The 21470-nt window shown below is 42.7% G+C and overlaps 1 protein-coding gene across 4 annotated transcripts in view; it reads left to right on the top strand.

Annotated features, from left to right (window-relative positions):
• The window catches only part of PEAK1 (pseudopodium enriched atypical kinase 1), a 65622-nt gene that overhangs the window by 22145 nt on the left and 22007 nt on the right, over nt 1-21470 (top strand). For 2 of the 4 annotated variants that reach the window (XM_040413713.1, XM_040413710.1), the window contains exon 1: nt 20829-21119. The exons of the other annotated variants lie outside the window; for them this stretch is intronic. The gene's annotated coding sequence lies outside the window, so the exon portion shown is untranslated. Of the gene's footprint in view, nt 1-20828; nt 21120-21470 lie in introns of those variants that run through there. 4 annotated transcript variants of the gene reach the window in all.

Below are 21470 nucleotides of genomic sequence, written 5' to 3'. Positions count from 1 at the left end.
CCTCTTTCACACGGGCATCGCGTGTGAGGGCCGGACAAGATGCGGGTGCGTTGTGGGAAAATGCGCGATTTTTCAGTGCGAGTGCAAAGCGTTTTAATGCGTTTTGCACGCGCGTTAGAAAAATCGGCATGTTTGGTACCCGAACCCGGACTTCTTCACAGAAGTTCGGGTTTGGGTTAGGAGTTCTGTAGCTTTAGTTATTTTCCCTTATAACATGGTTATAAGGGAAAATAATAGCATTCCTAATACAGAATGCTTAGTAAAATGTCCATTGAGGGGTTAAAATTAATAAACAAATTTAACTCGCCCCATCCACTTGGTCGCGTAGCGAATCTCCTCTTCTTTCTACTTTCTTCAGGACCTGGCTAAAGGACCTGTGGTGACGTCACTGCACTCATCACATGGTCCATCACCATGAAGAAAGAAGAGGAGATCCGCTAAGCGACCAAGTGGATGGGGTGAGTTAAATTTGTTTATTATTTTTAACCCCTCAATGGACATTGTACTTAGCATTCTGTATTAAGAATGCTATTATTTTCCCTTATAACCATGTTATAAGGGAAAATAATAATGTTCGGGTCCCCATCCCGATCGTCTCCTAGCAACCATGCGTGAAAATCGCACTTGCTTGCGATTTTCACGCAGCCCCATTCACTTCTATGGGGCCTGCGTTGCGTGAAAAACGCACAGTATAGAGCTTGCTGCGATTTTCACGCAACCCACAAGTGATGCATGAAAATCACCGCTCATGTGCACAGCCCCATAGAAATGAATGGGTCCGGATTCAGTGCAAGTGCAATGTGTTCACCTCACGCATTGCACCCGCACGGAATTCTCGCCCGTGTGAAAGGGAGCCTACGTAAAGCTAGGGCAGATCATAGACCTTTCAAGTGAATAAACAGCTTAAAGGGGAAATCTCAATTCTAAAGCTTCTGACCTGTCATAGACGCATGTGAGAAGATAACATTGCACTCAGTTGTTACTACAGGGAACGATGCGACCAGGCATGCATATGGACAGCTGCTGCATCAGTTGCTCTTCAGCCCGGACTCGACCCTACCGCATGCTGCTGCTGGCTTCAGGCTAGCTCCTACACCCAGTCAAGATGGTCCGCGACATACCAGAAGATCATTTTGGCAGGATTTCCAATTGAAACCATTTATTTAGATGTTACTTAGAACTGGGCCAAAAGAAAAAAAAATGCGCTGATGTATATTAAGGCCATTTTAAAGAGCACTTGTTAGCAGGACCAACCCTATTAAACCAGGCATAGTGGTAGGGTTGATGCTGACAAGTAAAATGATACCTGCCTCATTGTTGTCTTCCCAAGAAAAAAAAATATGCTATAAGGCCCCTTGCACACAACCTATATGGTTTCTGTTTCAGTTTTTCATTTGGTTCATGTCCGTTTTTTGGGTCCGAGATGCATCCTGAGTGTATTTAGTTTTTCATTGGTCCGATAGACTTTAATGGGTGGCTGGGTTCAGTGAAAATGGACATGAATAGGACATGTTCTAAAAATATCGGAGCAGATACGCGAATCCGTTTAAATAACTCAAGTGTACATTATGCCATTGATATGTATCGGTTCTATTGCTATCCAAGTGACATCCGGATGCCTCTCGAAAAAAAAATCGGTTGTGTGCAAGGTGTCTTACTCTTTATGCAAATAAGGCCTCTCGCACACGAACGTATTTTCATTCCGTTTCCGTTCCATTTTTTCACGGACCGTATACGAAACCATTCATTTCAATGGGTCCGCAAAAAAAACTGAAGGTACTCCATGTGCATTCCGTTTCCATATTTCTGTTCTGCAAAAAAATAGAACATATCCTATTATTGTCCGCATTACAGACAAGGATAGGACTGTTCTGTTAGGGGCCAGCTGTTCTGTTCCGCAAAATACAGAATGTACACGGACGTCATCCGTATTTTTTGCAGATCTGTTTTTTGGGGACCGTCGTATGCAAGTGGCCTAAGGGCTTCAGTGCACCAAGGGGCGTGGTCGGCACTAAAAAGCTGAGACTAGGCTACACTCCTCGTTGCATTGCAGGCTTCATCTGCATACAGAAAAAAAGTTTTTTTCTAAGGAACACCATAAATGATTTTAAAAATAAAGATCAACCCTACCAGGCAATATGCACGGTCTAATAGGGTTAAGCCTACTGACAGAACAATAGATCTGATGACAAGTTGGTGTGAACCCGGCCTTAACCGGTTATTGAATAGCTAGAATACTGAGGATCTGGCCTGAGCAGGTTCATCTACGGATTAGTGGCAGACTCTAAGGATATTACATGCTAAAAATACCAGGTTGTTACCGCATTCCAGGAGTCTGAGACATGTTGCCATCTCAAGGAGAATCCGAGGAGGTTCACCTGCTCTTATGTATGTGGATGTGCTATGTCAATCATAGCATTAATAGTATCACGTGTTCAGTAGGTCATGGAGGATTCTGAGCCTTCATACCCAGTTCAGAGCAGAAACCACAGTTGTAAGGGTACGTTCACACAGTCAGGTTTCCTGATGCAGTTTTGGAAGTCAAAATCAGGAGTTCATCATAAAAAGGGAGAAAGTATTTATGGTCTCCTTAATGGTACATTTGCATGACAGTGAAATTAGGCCCATTAAAAACAGCAAATGGTTTGCTTTTAACGGCCATTTGTCTTTCTTAAAAAACGGCCCCCTTCAATTGTATGGGGGCTGTCAAGCCGTGAAAACTGACCAAATAAAATGTCCTATTTTTTTAAACTCTGTTATTCACGACCCGTTAAAAAAAGGCTATGGGAATAGAACCATCGACTACAATGGTTCTGAAAACAGCCCTGAGATAGTTGTTAAAAAAAGGCTGTGATGGCCATTTTTCCCTGTCATGTGCATGTAGCCTAAGGGTATCTGAAACAAACAATGGGAGGGTGCTGGGAGAATATGGAATTTTTAGTGGCGGATTGCACCTACCTTTCCCCTGGGGGATAGTTAACAGTCCATGCAACTTATGTTAGCCGAATACCTCATTGGAAAAAGCAGCCATTAGGCTCTATTCACACGTCCGCAATGTGTTTTGCGGAGACACGGATCCGCAAAACACGGAAAGCGGCAATGTGTGTTCCGCATTTTGCGGACCGCACATTGCCGACATAATAGAATATGCCTGTTCTTGTCCGCAATTGCGGACAAGAATAGGGCATGTTCTATTTTTTTGCGGAAACGGAAGCACGGATGCGGAAGTGCGGATCCGCAAATGTGGATGCGGACAGCACATTCCGTCCCCATAGAGAATGAATGGGTCCGCACCCTTTCCGCAAAATTGCGGAAAGGATGCGGACACATTTTGCGGACGTGTGAATGGAGCCTAAGGGTACTTTCACACTTGCGTTGTTTGATTACGGCAGGCAGTTCCGTTGCCTGAACTGCCTGCCTGATCAGGCAAACTGTATGCAAACGCATGTCATTTCTTCTGACTGATCAGGCATTTTTCAGACTTATCAGGATCCTGATCAGTCAGAAAAATGCATTGCAATACTGGATCAGTTTTTTCCTGTGTCATCAGGCAAAACGGATCCAGTATTATTTTTTTCTCTCGCATTTTTAAAGGTCTGCGCATGCGGCAATTTGAATGCCGGATCCGGCACTAATACATTCCTATGGAAAAAAATGCCGGATCTGGCATTCAGGAAAGTGTTCAGTTTTTTTGGCCGGAGATAAAATGGCAGCATGCTGCGGTATTATCTCCGTCCTGAAAAGTCAAAAAGACTGAACTGAAGACGTCCTGATGCATCCTGAAGAGATGGCCCTCCATTCAGAATGCATTAGGATAAAACTGATCAGTTCTTTTCCGGTATAGAGCCCCTAGGACGGAACTCAGTGCCGGAAAAGAAAAACGCTAGTGTGAAAGTATCCAGTCGACATGTCACTGCTAGGCCAATTGATATTGTACGAGCCAACAGGTTGACCCTGTGGACTTTTTACCTTGCCATAGGAGGATGAGACACAGAGATATCAGCCTACTATTAAAGCATTGAAAATCTAATTGCCGAGTGTTTGGATGTGTGTTTCTCTGCCAAAAGGTACTGTCTTCTCCTCTACCAGCCCCCTTAATAAACACTTTCATTCCACTGATGTCCTCCCTGACACCTTCACCCCCACTGGACCCCCTATTCTCTACAATCTCTCCATTACTCCTAGAGGTCCATCCTATCCCACCTCTCAACTCCCAAACTCTACAACCGCAAATACTCCTAGAGATCTATCCCTTCATCGCCTAGTGTCAAGATATCAAGGCTAAAGCTCTAGCAAAACAAGGAGATCACAACCTTTTTTCTGTTCTGAAGTGTTGACTGATGAAGGAGTTGTAATCACTTTAAATTCTCTACTATCACTAATTTAGTAATCTAACTGAAAAAATAATCATAGAACCCTTAAAAAATATACTTTTATTAATATCCTTAAAGCGACCCTTATTGGTCAGTTTAACTAGATAATGAAAAAGAGGGAAAAAAAACTTATTCAGATACACAATCGGTCCAGAAGTAGGTATATACGAGGATATAACCATGGGAGGCAAGGTCCTTTCCCTACAAAGGTCCTAGTTAGTCCTCAGCCCGGAGGCATCCCCTGATGGTGGGAATGCTCTGTCCCCGTGCCTACCCTAGATTACCCTAAACCGCCCTAAAAAAACACAATAAGTACTCTGTTACCCCAGCGCGTTCCCTTCCCAGCGTTTGGGTTCATCAGGGGGTACATACACAGGGTAAAGAAAGAGCTAATCAAAGGCAGTAACTGTGATAAAAAGAAAAAGAAAACAAAACGAGCGGCACTCACCGTTGATAGGCAGGTAACTTTATTCCATGGCAAGAGGGGGGTGCAAGGGTTGCAGATACAGCAGCAAGTAAGCAACAGCCGTTTCGCGCGTGTATGCGCTTCTTCTGGCTGTCCCACCCTCCACTTCTCCAAACCTGTGGGGGAAAGGAACAAGTAACGCCTGAAGGTGGGGCTGGTTGATACCTAGATATCCGATGTGGACATATAATCCAATTTAGAAATGACTGGGTTCCTCCTAAAAGATAAATGGAGGAAACCACAGTCAAATGCCTCCGGGCTGAGGACTAACTAGGACCTTTGTAGGGAAAGGACCTTGCCTCCCATGGTTATATCCTCTCATATACCTACTTCTGGACTCATTGTGTATCTGAATAATTTATTTATTTTTACTCTTTTTCATTATCTAGTTAAACTGACCAATAAGGATCGTTTTAAGGATATCAATGAAAGCATATTTTTCAAGGGTTCTATGATTACTTTTTCAGTTAGATTCCTGTTTGTCAGGACTCCGTTATATCTACTTTATCATTGGTGTACCCTTGTTTTTCTTTTTATCACTAATTTAGTTCCTACATTTTCGAATGTGAGAACGTCTGGAGACGTTTACATACATATACACTATGTGAAGGATATTAGCAACACTTTCTAGAGGTTTTGTCTGCCTTTAAAAAGAGCATTAGGGTACTTTCACACTAGCGTTATTCTTTTCCGGTATTGAGTTCCGTCCTAGGGGCTCAATACCAGAAAAAAACTGATCAGTTTTATCCTAATGCATTCTGAATGGAGAGCATTCCGTTCAGGATGCATCAGTTCAGTCCCTCTTACGGTATTTGGCCGGAGAAAATACAGCAGCATGCTGCTGTATTTTCTCCGTCCCAAATTCCGGAACACTTGGCGGAATGCCGGATCCGGCATTATTTTCCATTGAAATGCATTAATGCGCATATGGCACATGTGCAGACCTTTAAAAATGCAAAAACCAAAAATACTGGATCCATTTTTTCCGAATGACACCGGAGAGACGGATAAGTCTACAAATGCTATCTGTTTACACACGGATTTCTGAATCTGCCAGGCAGTTCCAGCAACAGAACTGCCTGCTGAATCTTCACAACGCAAGTGTAAAAGTACCCTTAGGCTACGTCTACATGACGACAGATAGGGCACAACTACACTGCGACATTTGTAGCGCAACATTTTGTTGCACCAATGTCGCGCGACAATTTTTATAATGGCAGTCTATGGTGTCGCACTGCAACATGCAACATACTGCGACGCAACAGTCGCAGAAAAATCCATCTCAAATGGATTTTCTGCGACTGTTGCGTCGCAGTTGCAGCATGTTGCAGTGCGACACCATAGACTGCAATTATAAAAATAGTCGCGCGACATTAGTGCAACAAAATGTCGCGCGACAAATGTCGTTGTGTAGACGTAGCCTTCGATTGGTTCCTGAGCCACTGGGTGTGAAATGTAGAGAAGTTGCATGGCTTCTGAACTTGCAGCATGATCTGTAATCCATCTCTTATTCAGAGACTAGGGATTTTAGTACATACACAGCTTCATGACATTTAGCAATATCTAAATAGTTTTTGTCTTAGAGCTTTTTTCTGTAGTCATATTTACCCTGTCGCTATAAATTGATATCTTTAACTTTTTTGAGAAATAATCATTATTTAGTAAAATGAAATGATGAGATATTGCACATTTCAAATGAGTTGACCTCTAGTGGCAAACAGGCAGCCTGGACCTAACAAAAAAACTAATTTTGTAGCCTACAGTGAAATTAAATGTAATGGAGAGCATGACATATCCATTGTACTGATGAGGCCCAAAAATAAGAGGGGGCAGGGTGATGTGATTGGGCAGGAGATGCCAGTTCTCATCTTGTGTTTTTGACTCACACCAGGGACGGACTGGCCATAGACTGATGGGCAGATGCCGAGAGGGCCGCCCGAGCCCTCCTCATGGCCGCCGGTCAAGTACATAACGATCTGATCGTCTCAGCATTAATTAATGCCAGCAGCATCAGGTACTTATGCATCTGGCCAGTAGCCCTGGTTGCCCTCCTGAATTCAACTGTGTCACCATCCTGAGGATGGTGATATAGTTGAATACTGTGGCGAGGATGGCAGTATTTTATGCTGCAGTGTGCTATTTGCTTCTGCTGGGATGGAATTTTGTGCTTCACTTTGGTATTGCTGCCCCTGCCTACATCTGTTTGCCCTGCCTAATTGTGTTCCCTGTTTACTTATGTTGTCCCTGCCTACTTATGATACCTCTCCTTCTGTCAGTTTAGACCTCCCTACACCATGGGGCAGGTCAGTAGACGCCCTTGACTCCCCACCATTTCTTTACAGCAGGAGAAGGACGCTTTACAGCTGAGTATTGCCTCCCGGAAATTAAGCAAAATAATACAAAAAGATTGAATTGTTTTGTCCAAAAACAGCACCAGGCAGGTATGGTGTTTTATGAAAGAAGCCATGGGTAACCCCTTTAATATATTTTAGAGATAGTGCCCCTTTAATAAATATGTCACAGCAACCCAAGAGAGACTTCCTGGATGTTACCCTCTGTCCTCCTCCCCTTTCTCCTGTTTTTTCTGTCGGTAAAAACTACTAATTGGAAAAATTTGTGATACCTTTTAGTGTAGTGTGTATTCATATGGTGTGGATGAGCCACGTTTTTTTTTTTTTTTTTTTCTGCAACTGAGCTTGCTCTTTAAAACCACAAAACTGCAGCAAATCGTGCTAACAATGAATGCAGCTCTGCGGCACAAAATATGTAAAACTGCACGCAGCGTGATATATATATATATATATATATATATATATATATATATATATATATATATAACTGACAGCTATCTCTGTATACACATTTACACAGAGAATACTATCAATCATTGATAACACCTCCCCCGTGTACAGCTATCAGTGACTGACAGACACACTTACACAGAGAATGCCATCATTTCATTTTATAGTTTCTTATAAAACTATATACAATCTGCTCAGCTCCTCTTGCTCTATAACATACTGCCTGCAGATTGGACTACATTTTTTGTGACAGGTCCTCTTTAACCTGTTTAGGACATAGGGCGTACCGGTACGCCCTAATGTCCTGATCCTTAAGGACACAGGACGTACCGGTACGTCCTATGTATTTACGATCACCGCCATAAATATAGGCAGCAGGCACCTTGGCTAAATGCGTGGGGGGGGGGGTGGTCCCGTGACCCCCCCCCCGTGTCGGCGATCGCCGCAAACCGCAGGTCAATTCAGACCTGTGGTTTGGGGCTTTTTATGGTGCGGCGGCGGGCGGTGATGCCATCGGGTCCCCGTGCGGCTGTAGGGGGGACCCGATGGCATGAAAGGCAGCGCGATGCCTTCCGGAGGAATCGGCGCTGCCTTCCTGTGACGAGCCTGTGAGATCCAGCCCCCTGGATCTCACAGGCCAGAAGCTGTATGAGTAATACACACAGTATTACTCATACAGCCATTGCATTCCAATACAGAAGTATTGGAATGCATTGTAAAGGATTAGACCCCCAAAATTTGAAGTCCCAAAGTGGGACAAAAAAAAAAGTGAAAAAAATAAAGTCCCCCCCCCCCAAAAAAATTAAAGTTTCAAGTAAAAATAAACAAAAACGTCATTTTCCCTAAATAAAGTTTAAAAAAATTGGTCCGTATCGACCGGCTCTATAAAAATATCCCATGACCTAACCCCTCAGATGAACACCGTAAAAAATAAAAAATTTAAACTGTGCTAAATAAACCATTTTTTGTCACCTTACATCACAAAAAGTGTAATAGCAAGCGATCAAAGAGTCTTATGCACCCCAAAATAGTGCCTATCAAACCGTCATCTCATCCCGCAAAAAATTAGACCCTAGCTAAGATAATCGCCCAAAAACTGAAAAAACTATGGCTCTCAGAATATGGAGACACTAAAACATGTTTTTTTTTGTTTCAAAAATGAAATCATTGTGTAAAACTTGCATAAATAAAAAAAAAAGTATACATATTAGGTATCGCCGCAACCGTGACAACCTGGTCTATAAAAATACCACATGATCGAACCTGTCAGATGAATGTTGTAAATAACAAAAAATAAAAACTGTGCCAAAACAGCTATTTCTTGTTACCTTGCCTCACAAAAAGTGTAATATAGAGCAACCATAAATCATATGTACCCTAAAATAGTACCAACAAAACTGCCACCCTATCCCGTAGTTTCTAAAATGGGGTAACTTTTTTGGAGTTTCTACTCTAGGGGTGCATCAGGGGGGCTTCAAATGGGACATGGTGTCAAAAAGCCCAGTCCAGCAAAATCTGCCTTCCAAAAACCGTATGGCATTCCTTTCCTTCTGCGCCCTGCCGTGTGCCCGTACAGCAGTTTACGACCACATATGGGGTGTTTCTGTAAACTACAGGATCAGAGCCATAGATATAGAGTTTTGTTTGGCTGTTAACCCTTGCTTTGTAACTGGAAAAAAATTATTAAAATGGAAAATGTGCCAAAAAAGTGAAATTTTTAAATTGTATCTCTATTTTCCATTAATTCTTGTGGAACACCTAAAGGGTTAACAAAGTTTGTAAAATCAGTTTTGAATACATTGAGGGTTGTAGTTTCTAGAATGGGGTCATTTTTGGGTGGTTTCTATTTTATGTAAGCCTCACAAAGTGACTTCAGATCTGAACTGGTCCTTGAAAAGTGGGTTTTTGAAAATTTCTGAAAAATTGTAACATCCCCAAAAAATAAAATGTCATTCCCAAAATGATCCAAACATGAAGTAGACATATGGGGAATGTAAAGTAATAACTATTTTTGTAGGTATTACTATGTATTATAGAAGTAGAGAAATTGAAACTTGGAAATTTGCAAATTTTTCCAAATTTTGGCAAATTTGGTATTTTTTTTATAATTAATAATTAAAATTATTACTAGTGTCATGAATTACAATATGTGACGAAAAAACAATCTCAGAATTGCCTGGATAAGTCAAAGCGTTTTAAAGTTATCACCACATAAAGTGACACTGGTCAGATTTGCAAAAAATGGCCTGGTCCTTAAGGTGAAATATGTGTCCTAACTGGGTTAAGGCTCTTCATCCTATTAGTTCCAGCAGTTTATTGTTGCCATAGTGAAATTGTGTTGATCTAAATCACCATCTACATCAATGTACACATATTATGGAGGACCTGTCACCATGAAAATGCAGTGCAATATGCAGGCAGTATATTATAGAGAAATAATGGAAAGATTCAGACTCCAGCACTCGCTTAGTGTATTATAGAGAAAGAGGAGCTGAGCAGATATATATTTTATATGTTTTATAGGAAAAGAGTCAGAAAAACTAATTTATATATTTATTTCTGTGCTTTTTCTGGGGTTAGGAGTCAAGTGGGAGGTCCTATGCAGTGATTGACAGCCTTCCTTGTAATAGTGTGTATACAGAAATAGCTGTTAATTACTGATAGGACTGCCCCCACACGACTCCTAAGCCCAGCATGAGCAGAAATCTAAATGAATCATGTAGATCAATCTGCTCATCTTCTGCTCTATAACCTGCTTCCTGCACGGCATTTACAAGGTCCTCAAGACAAGGTTTGCCTTATTCCTACATGACCCAGCTGGTTTTTAGGACTTGCGATCGTAAAGATGGTTCTTACAAGTATTTTCATGCACACAGAATTCTTCCTGTGCAGTGAATGACCTTGCAGCCTGCAATAACTGATAAACTGATACTTGGCCCTCACTTGCACAGTAAAACGTGTTTGTCCCTAATACCGGTAATTTTATATTGTGTCATAAGCACCATGTGCAGTGTCTTGTGTTTGTGGGTGTAACTACCAGGTAAGTCGGCAAAGCAGCTGCTATGGGGCCAACAACTAAGAAGGCCCATTTTCACTTATACATAAAGGGCATTTGTGACATCATGGTGTGCTTTATCACTGTGAGGAAGGGCTGTATTAGACATGCAGAGGGTTGGCCAGATCATTGCTAACAAGCATTTGTAGGTACACTTGTTAGCGATGATCTGCCTGTGTAAAAGTCCCGCCAATTACCCGATTAACGAGTAGTTAAGCAATCACATCTTTTATGCAGGCACCAAAAATCGTTGTTTACCGGCAGCAGATTGTGCCGTCTAATCGCCACCTGCAGCCGGCAAATAATGATTATTTATGGGGACGAGAAATGGCATTAGCATACTGTGGAGGAGATCGCTGCATGTAATTGCAGAGGTCCCCTTCATTGACGAGCAGGTGATTGTCGGGAAGGAACGCTTCCTCCCTGACAATTGTCAGCCTCATCTGCTGCTCTAATATAAGGAAGATCAAAGTAATCCTAAGCTTTACATGTTCTGAACATGCTGCTAAAGGTGGTCTTGGTGGACTGGGCCCAGGTTTTGCTATGGGGCTCCATGGTTACTGTAGTAGTGTACAACATCCAGAACAAGAGGTTGTCCAGTTTATTGAAATAAAGGGTTAACACTTGTATTATAAAAGGTTTTCCAATTTTCGAATATTCTTTGTTTCAACTGGTTACCATTTTCAAGATCTCGGTTGTCCGTGTCAGAAGCTTAAAACCCATACATATCAAATACTTCACAAGCTCTACCTCCTCTGTGTGCTTCTGTCTATCAGTGTAGGTAATCTATATCATTGCTTAGCTTGGAGGATTGTCTTGACTGGATATGGTGCAGAAGACCTCTGTTCAGTATGTCCACATCGGGTTGTAAACAAAAATGTTCCATTCAGTCAAAGCAAACTGATCTAGAAAGTCGTAAATTAGTACTATAAGTAAAATTTATATAAGTTACAATGTTATAGAGAACTTTGAAATAATTGTTATTGTGATAACCATTTTGGACAGTCCCTTGCCATAAGAAGGGTTCTCACCGTTATGTTTATCACTTAGCCTTTTGTCGCGTGATCAGCTGTAATCTATGGGGGAACCTGGCATCAAGTGCACAGTTTCTCTGCAGTTCCACCACAGGGCAAATGAAGCATTACATAGTTCATAGCGAAATGAAAGGACCTTAATGCATGGATGTGTCAGATCCTTCAGGGCAAGGAACCTTCTTTGTATCCACTCTCGTGAGTTGGGTACTTTTCTCTAATAGGGTATTTGAAAATGACTTTGTAAATCAGAAAATCCCTTTAATGTGGGTCATCCATGTTAGTTATCTGCAAACAAAACTAATCTCCCTAATCTAACTTGGTCCAGTGATCATCGTTAATGCAAACACTTAATTATTGATCGGAAAACAAGGTCTCTCAAGGGCTCAGCCAATTATCTTTATGATCTATCTCTTCCTCTGTGGCCTGGGGACACACATGGATTTACATGGCAACTATTCTGCTGATTTGCAGCTTGACTTTTAGAATAGTTATAAGTAAAGTTCCCGTTCTTAAAGGTATGGTGGTGTAAATAAACTGTAAAATTACTCTTCAGAATCATTTGTTGTGCCCAAAATACAATACCATTTGAAAGTTCTCAAGAATGTCCCGCTGTCTGCAGAATAGTATTTCAGCAGGTCTGTGCTCTAGAGCAGGGCTGGCCAACCTGCGGCCCTCCAGCTGTTGCAAAACTACAACTCCCAGCAAGCCCAGTCTGCCTACAGCAGGCCATGGTGGGAGTTGTAGTTGTACAACAGTTGGAGAGCCGCAGGTTGGCCATCCCTACTCTAGAGTGTTCACATGAGGTTCCTACACTATAAGTAACTGCATCCTCCTCTATGCGAATGTACACGCAACTACCATATTTGTTTTCTCCTCCCATGTGTCACTATAATGTAGGTTCCTTCAGTACACAATTGTGCCTTTTAGTTGCCTGCCAGGTACCCCTGGAACTCCCATAGAAGCTAATGTAGAGCGTGCCACACAAGAGTGGCCACCTGTCCCTTCACCTCTATGAGAGTTCTGGAAATAGCCAAGCCAGTGCTCGCTTGCGAGCTGTACCCTCAATCACTTTGGGGGTCCCATTCTAGAGATAGGTGTGGGACATGCCACCAATGTGTGAGATTGGCCAATCCCTTTAAAAAACTATTTTTAATTTGTGGGATAACCACTGTAAATAGCCGTCCTCCATTCACTAATATGCTGAGAGTTGTAGATTACATATTCAGATGAAGATTACAGCAAAATATGCCATATGTCATTGTAATTGTTGTTGTGGTGGTTGCAGATGGCCGACTATGCTGTCTGGTCCATGCATACTGTGTGATTACCATTTCCTATGAATATAAATGGGAGCTGTGAACGGTAGGGAATGGCACTGTCACCCTTTTGATTTGGGCCCATCGCTACAAACTCATATTTTCTGATTTAACGGTGCATAGAGATTTGTCACTTCTCACTGTAGTCAGTTATTGCAGAATATACGGCTTATTCTTTCATATTGTTATGTTCTCCTGGTTGGAAGGGTTTGTGACATTGCCCCTTTGGCTTCTTCAGTTGTGCTTGGAAGCATTGTCATTATAGATATTACGATTCCATGGTCTGGCAAGAGAAGAGAAGAATATTCAATGTTTTAGATGAGTTGTGTTTTTTTTCTGGCAGACTCCTCCTATGATATGTGGTGTTTCTGGATTTTCGGGTTTGATTCACACCCTTATTTTATTTTGACAGGATATATTGTGTTGTTCCTGAGTTTGCAGAACCATTCAGGACTTAGGTATGATGTTTTCGCATATTTTGACCATCATTTGTAGATTTAAGATTCCACCTATGTTCCCCCCCCCCCCATGAAACTGTATAGCATTGCAGAGTAAATCAGAACAGAATGTTTTATATATTGGGGCAATAATTAGACAGGCATTTCAATTATGTCATTTAAGTATCCTTGTATTGTAGTGCTTGGAGAGTTGTTTGGGGGAGTGGGGGGAATATTTGGGTATTTATTTGCTCTGCAGTGGTGCAGAACATGGAGAAGTCAGCAACAGCTCTACAGTAGCCTACGAAACGGGTCCCCAACAGCTCTACAGTACCCTACCAAACAGTGCCCCAACAGCTCTACAGTACCCCAACAAACAGGTCCCCATAGCTCAGCTTCCTGGAGACCCGTGATCGTGATGTTGGGATGGGAGTGCTTTAAACAGTATTCATGTGGATACCCTCATTCCAGCATTCTAGACTTGAGAAAATATGTAGAAAGTTGTTGTCTGGATGATCTTTCTATCTCCCTGAGATCATTCATACAGTATGCCTCCTCTGTTGTGTTTGGGATCAGTAGTGTTTAATTTGACTTAAGGTACTCTTACACTAGCAGATGTCCTGCAGGTGACGATAAACGATCGAAGATGTAGCGACTCATTAGCAACAGAACTTTCACTTGATTATACGCTTCTGCAATCTTCATACCTGAGATCGTCCCTTGTTCGCTTTTAAATAGTTTTTTTGTTATTACATGTAACGATGGCGGACAGATGCTTGGTCAAGAGGTTGGTCTTCAGGTGGAATAAAAGGTGTGACAGTGGATGACATCGTAGTGATGGGCGTACTTCACCTGATAACCACCTACTGTACCACCCATTGTATGTCCCACTCCCCATCCGGGAACGTATTTCCGTTTCAAGGTAGCCAATGGAAAAAAAATGTAAATTTCAAAGACGCACCTATTGCCTCGTTAGCAACTAGATGACTACATATTATACAAACAGATCTAACGACGAATGATAATTTTGTAGCAAATGGTGGAAAAATTAGCTTCTCATGCAGCACTATTTTGTCCAGCAAATTGACAGACACTTTGGTGGAAACTAAGTGCAGCTCATGCACACAACTGTATCTTTTGCAGTCCTATAGAAATTAATGTGTTCACATTCGACCCCCCCCCCCCCCCGACCAAATGTACAGTTATATGCATAAGGCCTATTTTTTTATTTTTTTTTCAGTTTTTGCAGCATGTGAGTTTTCTTAAAATCTCATCCACATTGCTGCTACTGTGAAACACTATAGATTGGCTGCACACAGCGTTTCCATCCCACTTGGACGTACCCTTATAGTTCTCATTACTCATATGATTCAGCATTGGCACCAAATGACAAATTTGATTTTAGCTCATCAGGAATGCAAAAATATCTGTTCTCACGCAGGCACATATATGGAACATTTCTGAGGAGTATTTTGCATGTAGCATTATGTAATATTTCACCAGATTCTGCAGTATACGCTTTGTAGCCAGATACAGTGTATGCACTTGTAAGTGTGTCTTCATCTGCTGCCCCACTTTTGGAATGTGACTGTAGGAAAAACAGATGGTCACAGAGAGATCATTGATTTCAGAGTAGAAGGACACTGTCTGTGCATGCAGGGTTTTAAATGAAATACAAGTGGTGACAAGGACCAAGGAAAGTAGTATATAGGAAGTATGTGTATTCTCCCTTATCTGTGCTCCCTACTTCTGTGGTCACTCATATCTTCTCTGTAGACCCATGTTCATATGAACATGCCCATGTGAGCTCAGTGAGACATGTATGGATTATTTTATCTCCATTTGGATCTAAATCTTGATCATTATTTGAATACTAATGTCTCTCTCTAAAGTTGGCTGTACAGATTGGGTATATGTCAACCCAACACTCATCATTCAGCTATCTCCTCTGACTCCTGAACATACACACTGAGCCAAGCTTGCATGCTTATTTCAGTCGAGAGTGGGATTTATCCACTGCCAGTTGGTAACAAAGATGACCTAGCCTAAGTTCTATATGGCCAGCAATTCATTGATTTATGGCCACCTAAATGTCAGGGGTCTCTGAAGCTGAGCTGGTGGCGGTCGGCTGAACGTTGGGTTGGCGTGGCTTCAGATTAAAAAGGTGGGTTGATGGGTTGTCTTATATAGACTGCTGTATTAGGGCAAGAGGGTGAGGTCCCTTGCTCAGTACCTCCCTCTGTGAGTCCAAACTGCTGCCTGGAGCCAGACCACCCAAACTTGTATTGAAAACTGGTCATCTAGGTCAGTGTTCCTCAACTCCAGTCCTCAGGACCCACCTGCCAGCTATGATTTTAGAATATCCCACAGACTGAATACCTGTGACACTAATTATATCACCCTATCAATACTAAGGAAATCCTGGAAACATGACTGGCAGGTGTGGGCCCTGAGGACTGGAGATGTGGAACACTGATCTAGGTGGTGGGCTTCTCAAAGAAGATGACCAGTATGCATAATATTTGGTGGATCGGTGACAGTAAATCTGGTCTGGATAAGCGATTGGTCTTCTCAAAGAGGTGGCCTTTTGTAAAGGGTACATTGTACTTGAAAATTATGTTCAGCTATTACGTTAAGCCCAAAGCTGATAACCACGACTGTTTTAGCTCCCACAGAGGTTGTCAACCAGCTTTGTTAAGCAGCAGAAAGGTCACTTTGCTTGGCCATACAACAGCATAGGAGATATGAGTAGAGTGGACATTTCAGTGCTTTCTAATCTCCTTTATGTGTTTATGATAATAACCACTATATATTATACACTGAACTGTAAAACTAAACTTCTATATTTTTTGCAGCCCAAGAAATAGCAATTTCGGATTTCTTTGCTTGTATGGGTGTTTTGTTTTTATAATATGATTGTTAAAGTCAATTACTAGCACAAGGGTTTTCAACTCTGCCTTGAAGCTCTGGTATTATTTATAAGTTGCTTGCTCCTCTGTTTCCTTTAAATGGCACAATGTAATGGTATAATGTATCCTTGAACGAGCCGTCCATTAGCTGGGGAAGAAAATACGCCTGTAATGGGATGGGGATCCCTCAGGGATCCCTTGATCGCTTGGAATAATATCCACCCATGGGAATCCCTCTTTATGGCGTACACACCATTACAGACTATAATACATTTAAGACACTGGCCAGCTAAATTACCCGGATTTGTGTTCTTGTTATATTGTAATGTGTAGATCTTCTTTCTCTGATTTATAATATTGTTTTAAAAATGTACATTGTATGAGTCTTTAACTGAATGTATGTCATATATCTAGATAATCTGCATTGCTTAAAGGGAACCGTTAACCAGGAAAATGCAATGTAATCTGCCGGCAACAAGTTAGAGATCAGGAGGAGCTGAGCAGATTGATATATAGTTTTGTAGGAAAAGATTCAGTAAAATTTGTCATGTTTTTCATCTAAATATCTGCTGCTTCTATGCTTAGGAGTCATGTAGGCGGTCGTATCACTGATATGGAAGGCTGTCAGTCACGGAGTAGGTCCACCCACATGACTCTTTAAGCATAGAAGCAGAGATTTCAAATAATTAATTAGAAGTTTTGCTGAATCATTTCCCATGAAACCATATGGCCCCTTGCAGACGAGCGTGTCTAGAGTAGGTCCGGATGCGTTGCGTCTGCAATTAGGGAAAATCGTGCGAGTAGGTACACAATTGCAGTCAGTTTTGACTGCGATTGCATTCCGATGTTGTTTTTATAGCGCGGGTGCAATGCGTTTTGCACGCGTGTGATAAAAAACTGAATGTGGTACCCAGACCCGAACCCGGACTTCTTCACTGAAGTTCGGGTTTGGGATCGGTGTTCTGTGTATTTTATTATTTTCCCTTATAACATGGTTATAAAGGAAAATATTAGCATTCTGAATACAGAATGCATAGTAAAATGTAGATCGAGGTGTTAAAAGAATAAAAATAAATAACTTACCTCATCCAATTGATCGCGCAGCCGGCATCCACTTCTTGCTTCTTCTTTCAGGACCCGCAAAAGGACCTTTGGTGACATAATTGCGCTCACCACGTGGTGAGCGCGGTGACTTCAGCGCAGGTTCTGCTGAATGAATGAATGAACCTTTTGCAGGTCCTGAAAGAAGAAGCAAGAAGAGGATGCCGGCTGTGCGATCAAGTGGATGAGGTAAGTTTTTTTTTTTCTTCTTTTTTTACACCTTAATCTACATTTTAGTAAGCATTCTGTATTCAGAATGCTATTATTTTTCCTTATAACCATGTTATAAGGGAAAATAATACAGGGAATACACTTTAATGGGGTCCGAGGTTTCTTTCATCCCTATCATCTCTTAGCCACCATGCATGAAAATCGCACCACATCCGCACTTGCTTGCTGATGCCTGCGATTATCACGCATACCCATTCATTTCTATAGGGCATGCGTTGCGTGAAAAGCGCAGAATATAGAACCTGTTGCGATTTTCACGCAACACACAAATGATGCGTGAAAATCACCGCTCATGTGCACAGCCCCATTGAAGTGAATGGGTCCGGATTCAGTGCGGGTGCAATGCGTTCACCTCATGCATTGCACCCGCGCGGAATTCTCGCCTGTGTGAAAGGGGCCTATATCTAATTGCTCAGCTTCTTCTCTGTAACGTGTTGCCTGCAGATTACACTGCATTTTCCTGGTGACATTTTCCCTTTTAATAGACGGCCACAAGGAGTCATAAAGAGTAGTATTAGGGTCCATTCACACATCCGCAATTTCGTTCCGCATTTTGAGGAACGGAATTGCGGACCCATTCATTTCTATGGGGCAGCACGATGTGCTGCCCGGATCCGGAATTGCGGATCCGCACTTCTGGGTCCGCAATTCCGATCCCTCAAAAAAAGAGAACATGTCCTATTCTTGTCTGCAATTGCGGACAAGAATAGGCATTCTCTATTAAGTGCCGGCGATGTGCGGTCCGCAAAATGCGGAACGCACATCGTCGATGTCTGTGTTTTGCCGGTCCACGGACCCGTGGATCCGCAAAACGCACACGGACGTGTGAATGGACCCTTAGTGTTAGTAAGAGTGTTGAGTTTGTGATTTTGTATTACCTGTTTGCCTCTCTTGGTAGAGAGTGATTTTGGTACCATGGGGTTTCAACAATTTTGACGTTATACCGACTAATAAGCTATTGATTTCAAGCCACTGTCCAGTCAGGAGCTCAAAACTTATATGCAAACACATATCACCAGGAGATTTATTGTTTGAGATTTATTATAGGGAATATGTATCATTAGCTATTTATCGTCATCAGATCTTGATTATTTTTAGCTCTGTTCCATCAGGACAGAGCTTTGATCTGTGACTACAGTTTCTCTACAGTTCCTGGAGGGAGTTTGATTTAGTCTGAGACACACCTCCTGCCTGATTATTGGTTGAGGCTGGTGTTCTCTCCGCCCCCCTGGAGCCCTGCATCACAAGTCACCAGGAAGTCAGTGTGAGGAGAGCTGATTTCCAATACAGCAAGGATATACCGGTTTAATATGTAAAGATTACTGAGTTCTGTGATGCTCCACTGGGCTCCCTGGATGTCAACATCCAGTTTGATGGCCACTGCAGTTAGCGGCTCCCCTTATGTCATAACAAATGGTCACAGTGCTAGAGAATACGGTCGCTGGCCGGGGTGATGTCAAATCAGATGTTGACATCCAGGGATCCTAGCTGAGCATCACAGGAGTGGGGAGCTGGCGTCAGGAAGCTGGTAAGTCATCTTTCGTTTACAAGTTCAGCTTAGTGCCTTCCATTCTTTCACAACCCCTTTAAGGCCCTATTCACAGGACCTCACACGTTTTTAGGTCTGCAAATCGCGAATCTGCAAAATACAGATGCGGTCTGTATGCTGTCCGTATTTTATTTGCGGTCCATGGGGCAGATAATCTTTCAGTGGAACAGACATACGAAATGCAGAAAGCACACGGATTATCTGTGTGATTTCCGCATCCGTATATACATTCTGCAAAAACATAGATTATGTCCTATACTTGTCCACAAAAAATGCAGATGCAACACGGACCCCATCCATATTTTGTGGATCTGTGATTTGCGGACTGCAAACTACATACGGTTCTGTGCATGAGGCCTAAGACACTACGGGGGTCATTTATGAACAGATATACACCACTTTTGTGGCATATATCTGGCGCAGATTCTGTCACATACCATGTTGCGGCAGAATCTGTGACTTATTCCCCGCTCACACCTGGCCTAAAAAAGGGGGAGTGGGTGGAAATGGGGACAGGCCGGCAATCCTGTCTTATTCATCATTTTCTATGCCTGGTTTAGGCCTCTTGCACACGAACGTATTTTCTTTCTTTGTCCGTTCCGTTTTTTTTTTTTACGGACTGTATGCAAAACCATTCATTTTAATGGTTCCGAAAAAAAAACAAAAAACGGAAGGTACTCCGTGTACATTCAGTTTCCGTTTATCCGTTGCGCTAAAAGATAGAACTTGTCCTATTATCGTCCGCATAACTGACAAGGATAGTGCTGTTCTATTATAGGCCAGCTGTTCCGTTCTGCAAAATACGGAATGCACGTGGACCGCAAAATGCATACGGTTGTGTGCAAGAGGCCTTAGGCGCTGAAAATGGTTTAAGGGTCCATTCACACGTCCGCATGAATAGGTCTGCAACCGTTCTGCAATTTTGCGGAACGGGTGCGGACCCATTCATTTCAATGGGTAGTTCTGTTCTGCGGCGCCGCAAAAAAGATAGAGCATGTCCTATTCTTGTCAACAGCCACGGATAAGAATAGGCATTTGTATCATAGTGACGGCCATGTGCGGTCCGCAAAATGCGAAATGCACATGGTCGGTGTCCGTATTTTGCGGGTCCGCAATCTGCAGACCGCAAAACACTTGCGGACGTGTAAATGGACCCTAAATGTAAGATAGTGAGGAAGCTATCCATCGCCAGCGCAGGGGCTTATTAACATTGGCGTTCTAAAACGCCGGTCTTAACAAATGTGCCCCTATATTCCTGGACAGAAGACCTGTGCAGGTGTGTGACGTGGGCCAGAATCTTCATCTTTCGCTTCTGGTCTTGTAAAATGCAGTGCAGATTCTCCAGATTTGTTGTGTGGGCTATGGCAGGTGTCGCCATTGTAGTCCTGAAAATACGGTACCATTTGGTTTTGGGCTTAGATTTTTGCAGATGAATGCCGCTATATGTATATGCGGGGGGAAGCGTATTTATGTGTCTGTGAGAGTGAAAAAAAAGCGGTGTGCCTTCCTCCTTCAGGAAATGATTTGCTTGCTGCTCTTACCAGTCCCTGCAGGGGGAGAAGCAGATAGGCAGCCAGAGAAAGAGGCAGACACACTGGCTGAGAGACACACAGAGGCACAGGCCGGCCGCCGTGACACACACATCACACACCTCACACGCTGACACCGTTCTTGTAAATACCATGTACGTGAGCTGTCACACTAATGGCCGGCACATCCTGACAGCTCACATTGCTGTGACACACACACACACATACAAAGGCTGTTCTGTCACAGACATATTCAGCTGATCAGCGCAGTGTGACCGTCGTTCCCCGCAGGGACAGATCAGCGTAACGCCTGTTCTGGTGAGTGCTGGAATTGCTTTGGCTTGATATGAATCTGTGCGGTTGGCATGCAGCGTTCTGTGGGAGAGATGAGAAGGGTTAAATCAAGTCTCTGTGTAGCATGGTAACCTGCTATTCTGCATGAGGGGGGGGGGGGGTAGAATCTGTCCGCCTGCAGCAGTATTGGTGCTATTGACATACGTGATTACGTGATTTTGATCTTCGCTGGGTTAATCCTGTATTGTGTCAGTGGCTGGCAGTTACATGGTTAAAGAATAGATGAGCACTTAGCCTGGTAGGGGTTGATGCTCTTTGGGGCATTTGACTGGGTGGCGAGCCTCCTCCCCCATATTGTCCTGTAAATAGCACATA

Source organism: Bufo bufo, chromosome 1, assembly GCF_905171765.1.
Source record: "Bufo bufo chromosome 1, aBufBuf1.1, whole genome shotgun sequence".
NCBI classification, from domain to species: domain Eukaryota; kingdom Metazoa; phylum Chordata; class Amphibia; order Anura; family Bufonidae; genus Bufo; species Bufo bufo.
Note: the sequence above shows the minus strand (reverse complement) of the source record. Positions and strands in the feature narration are given on the sequence as shown.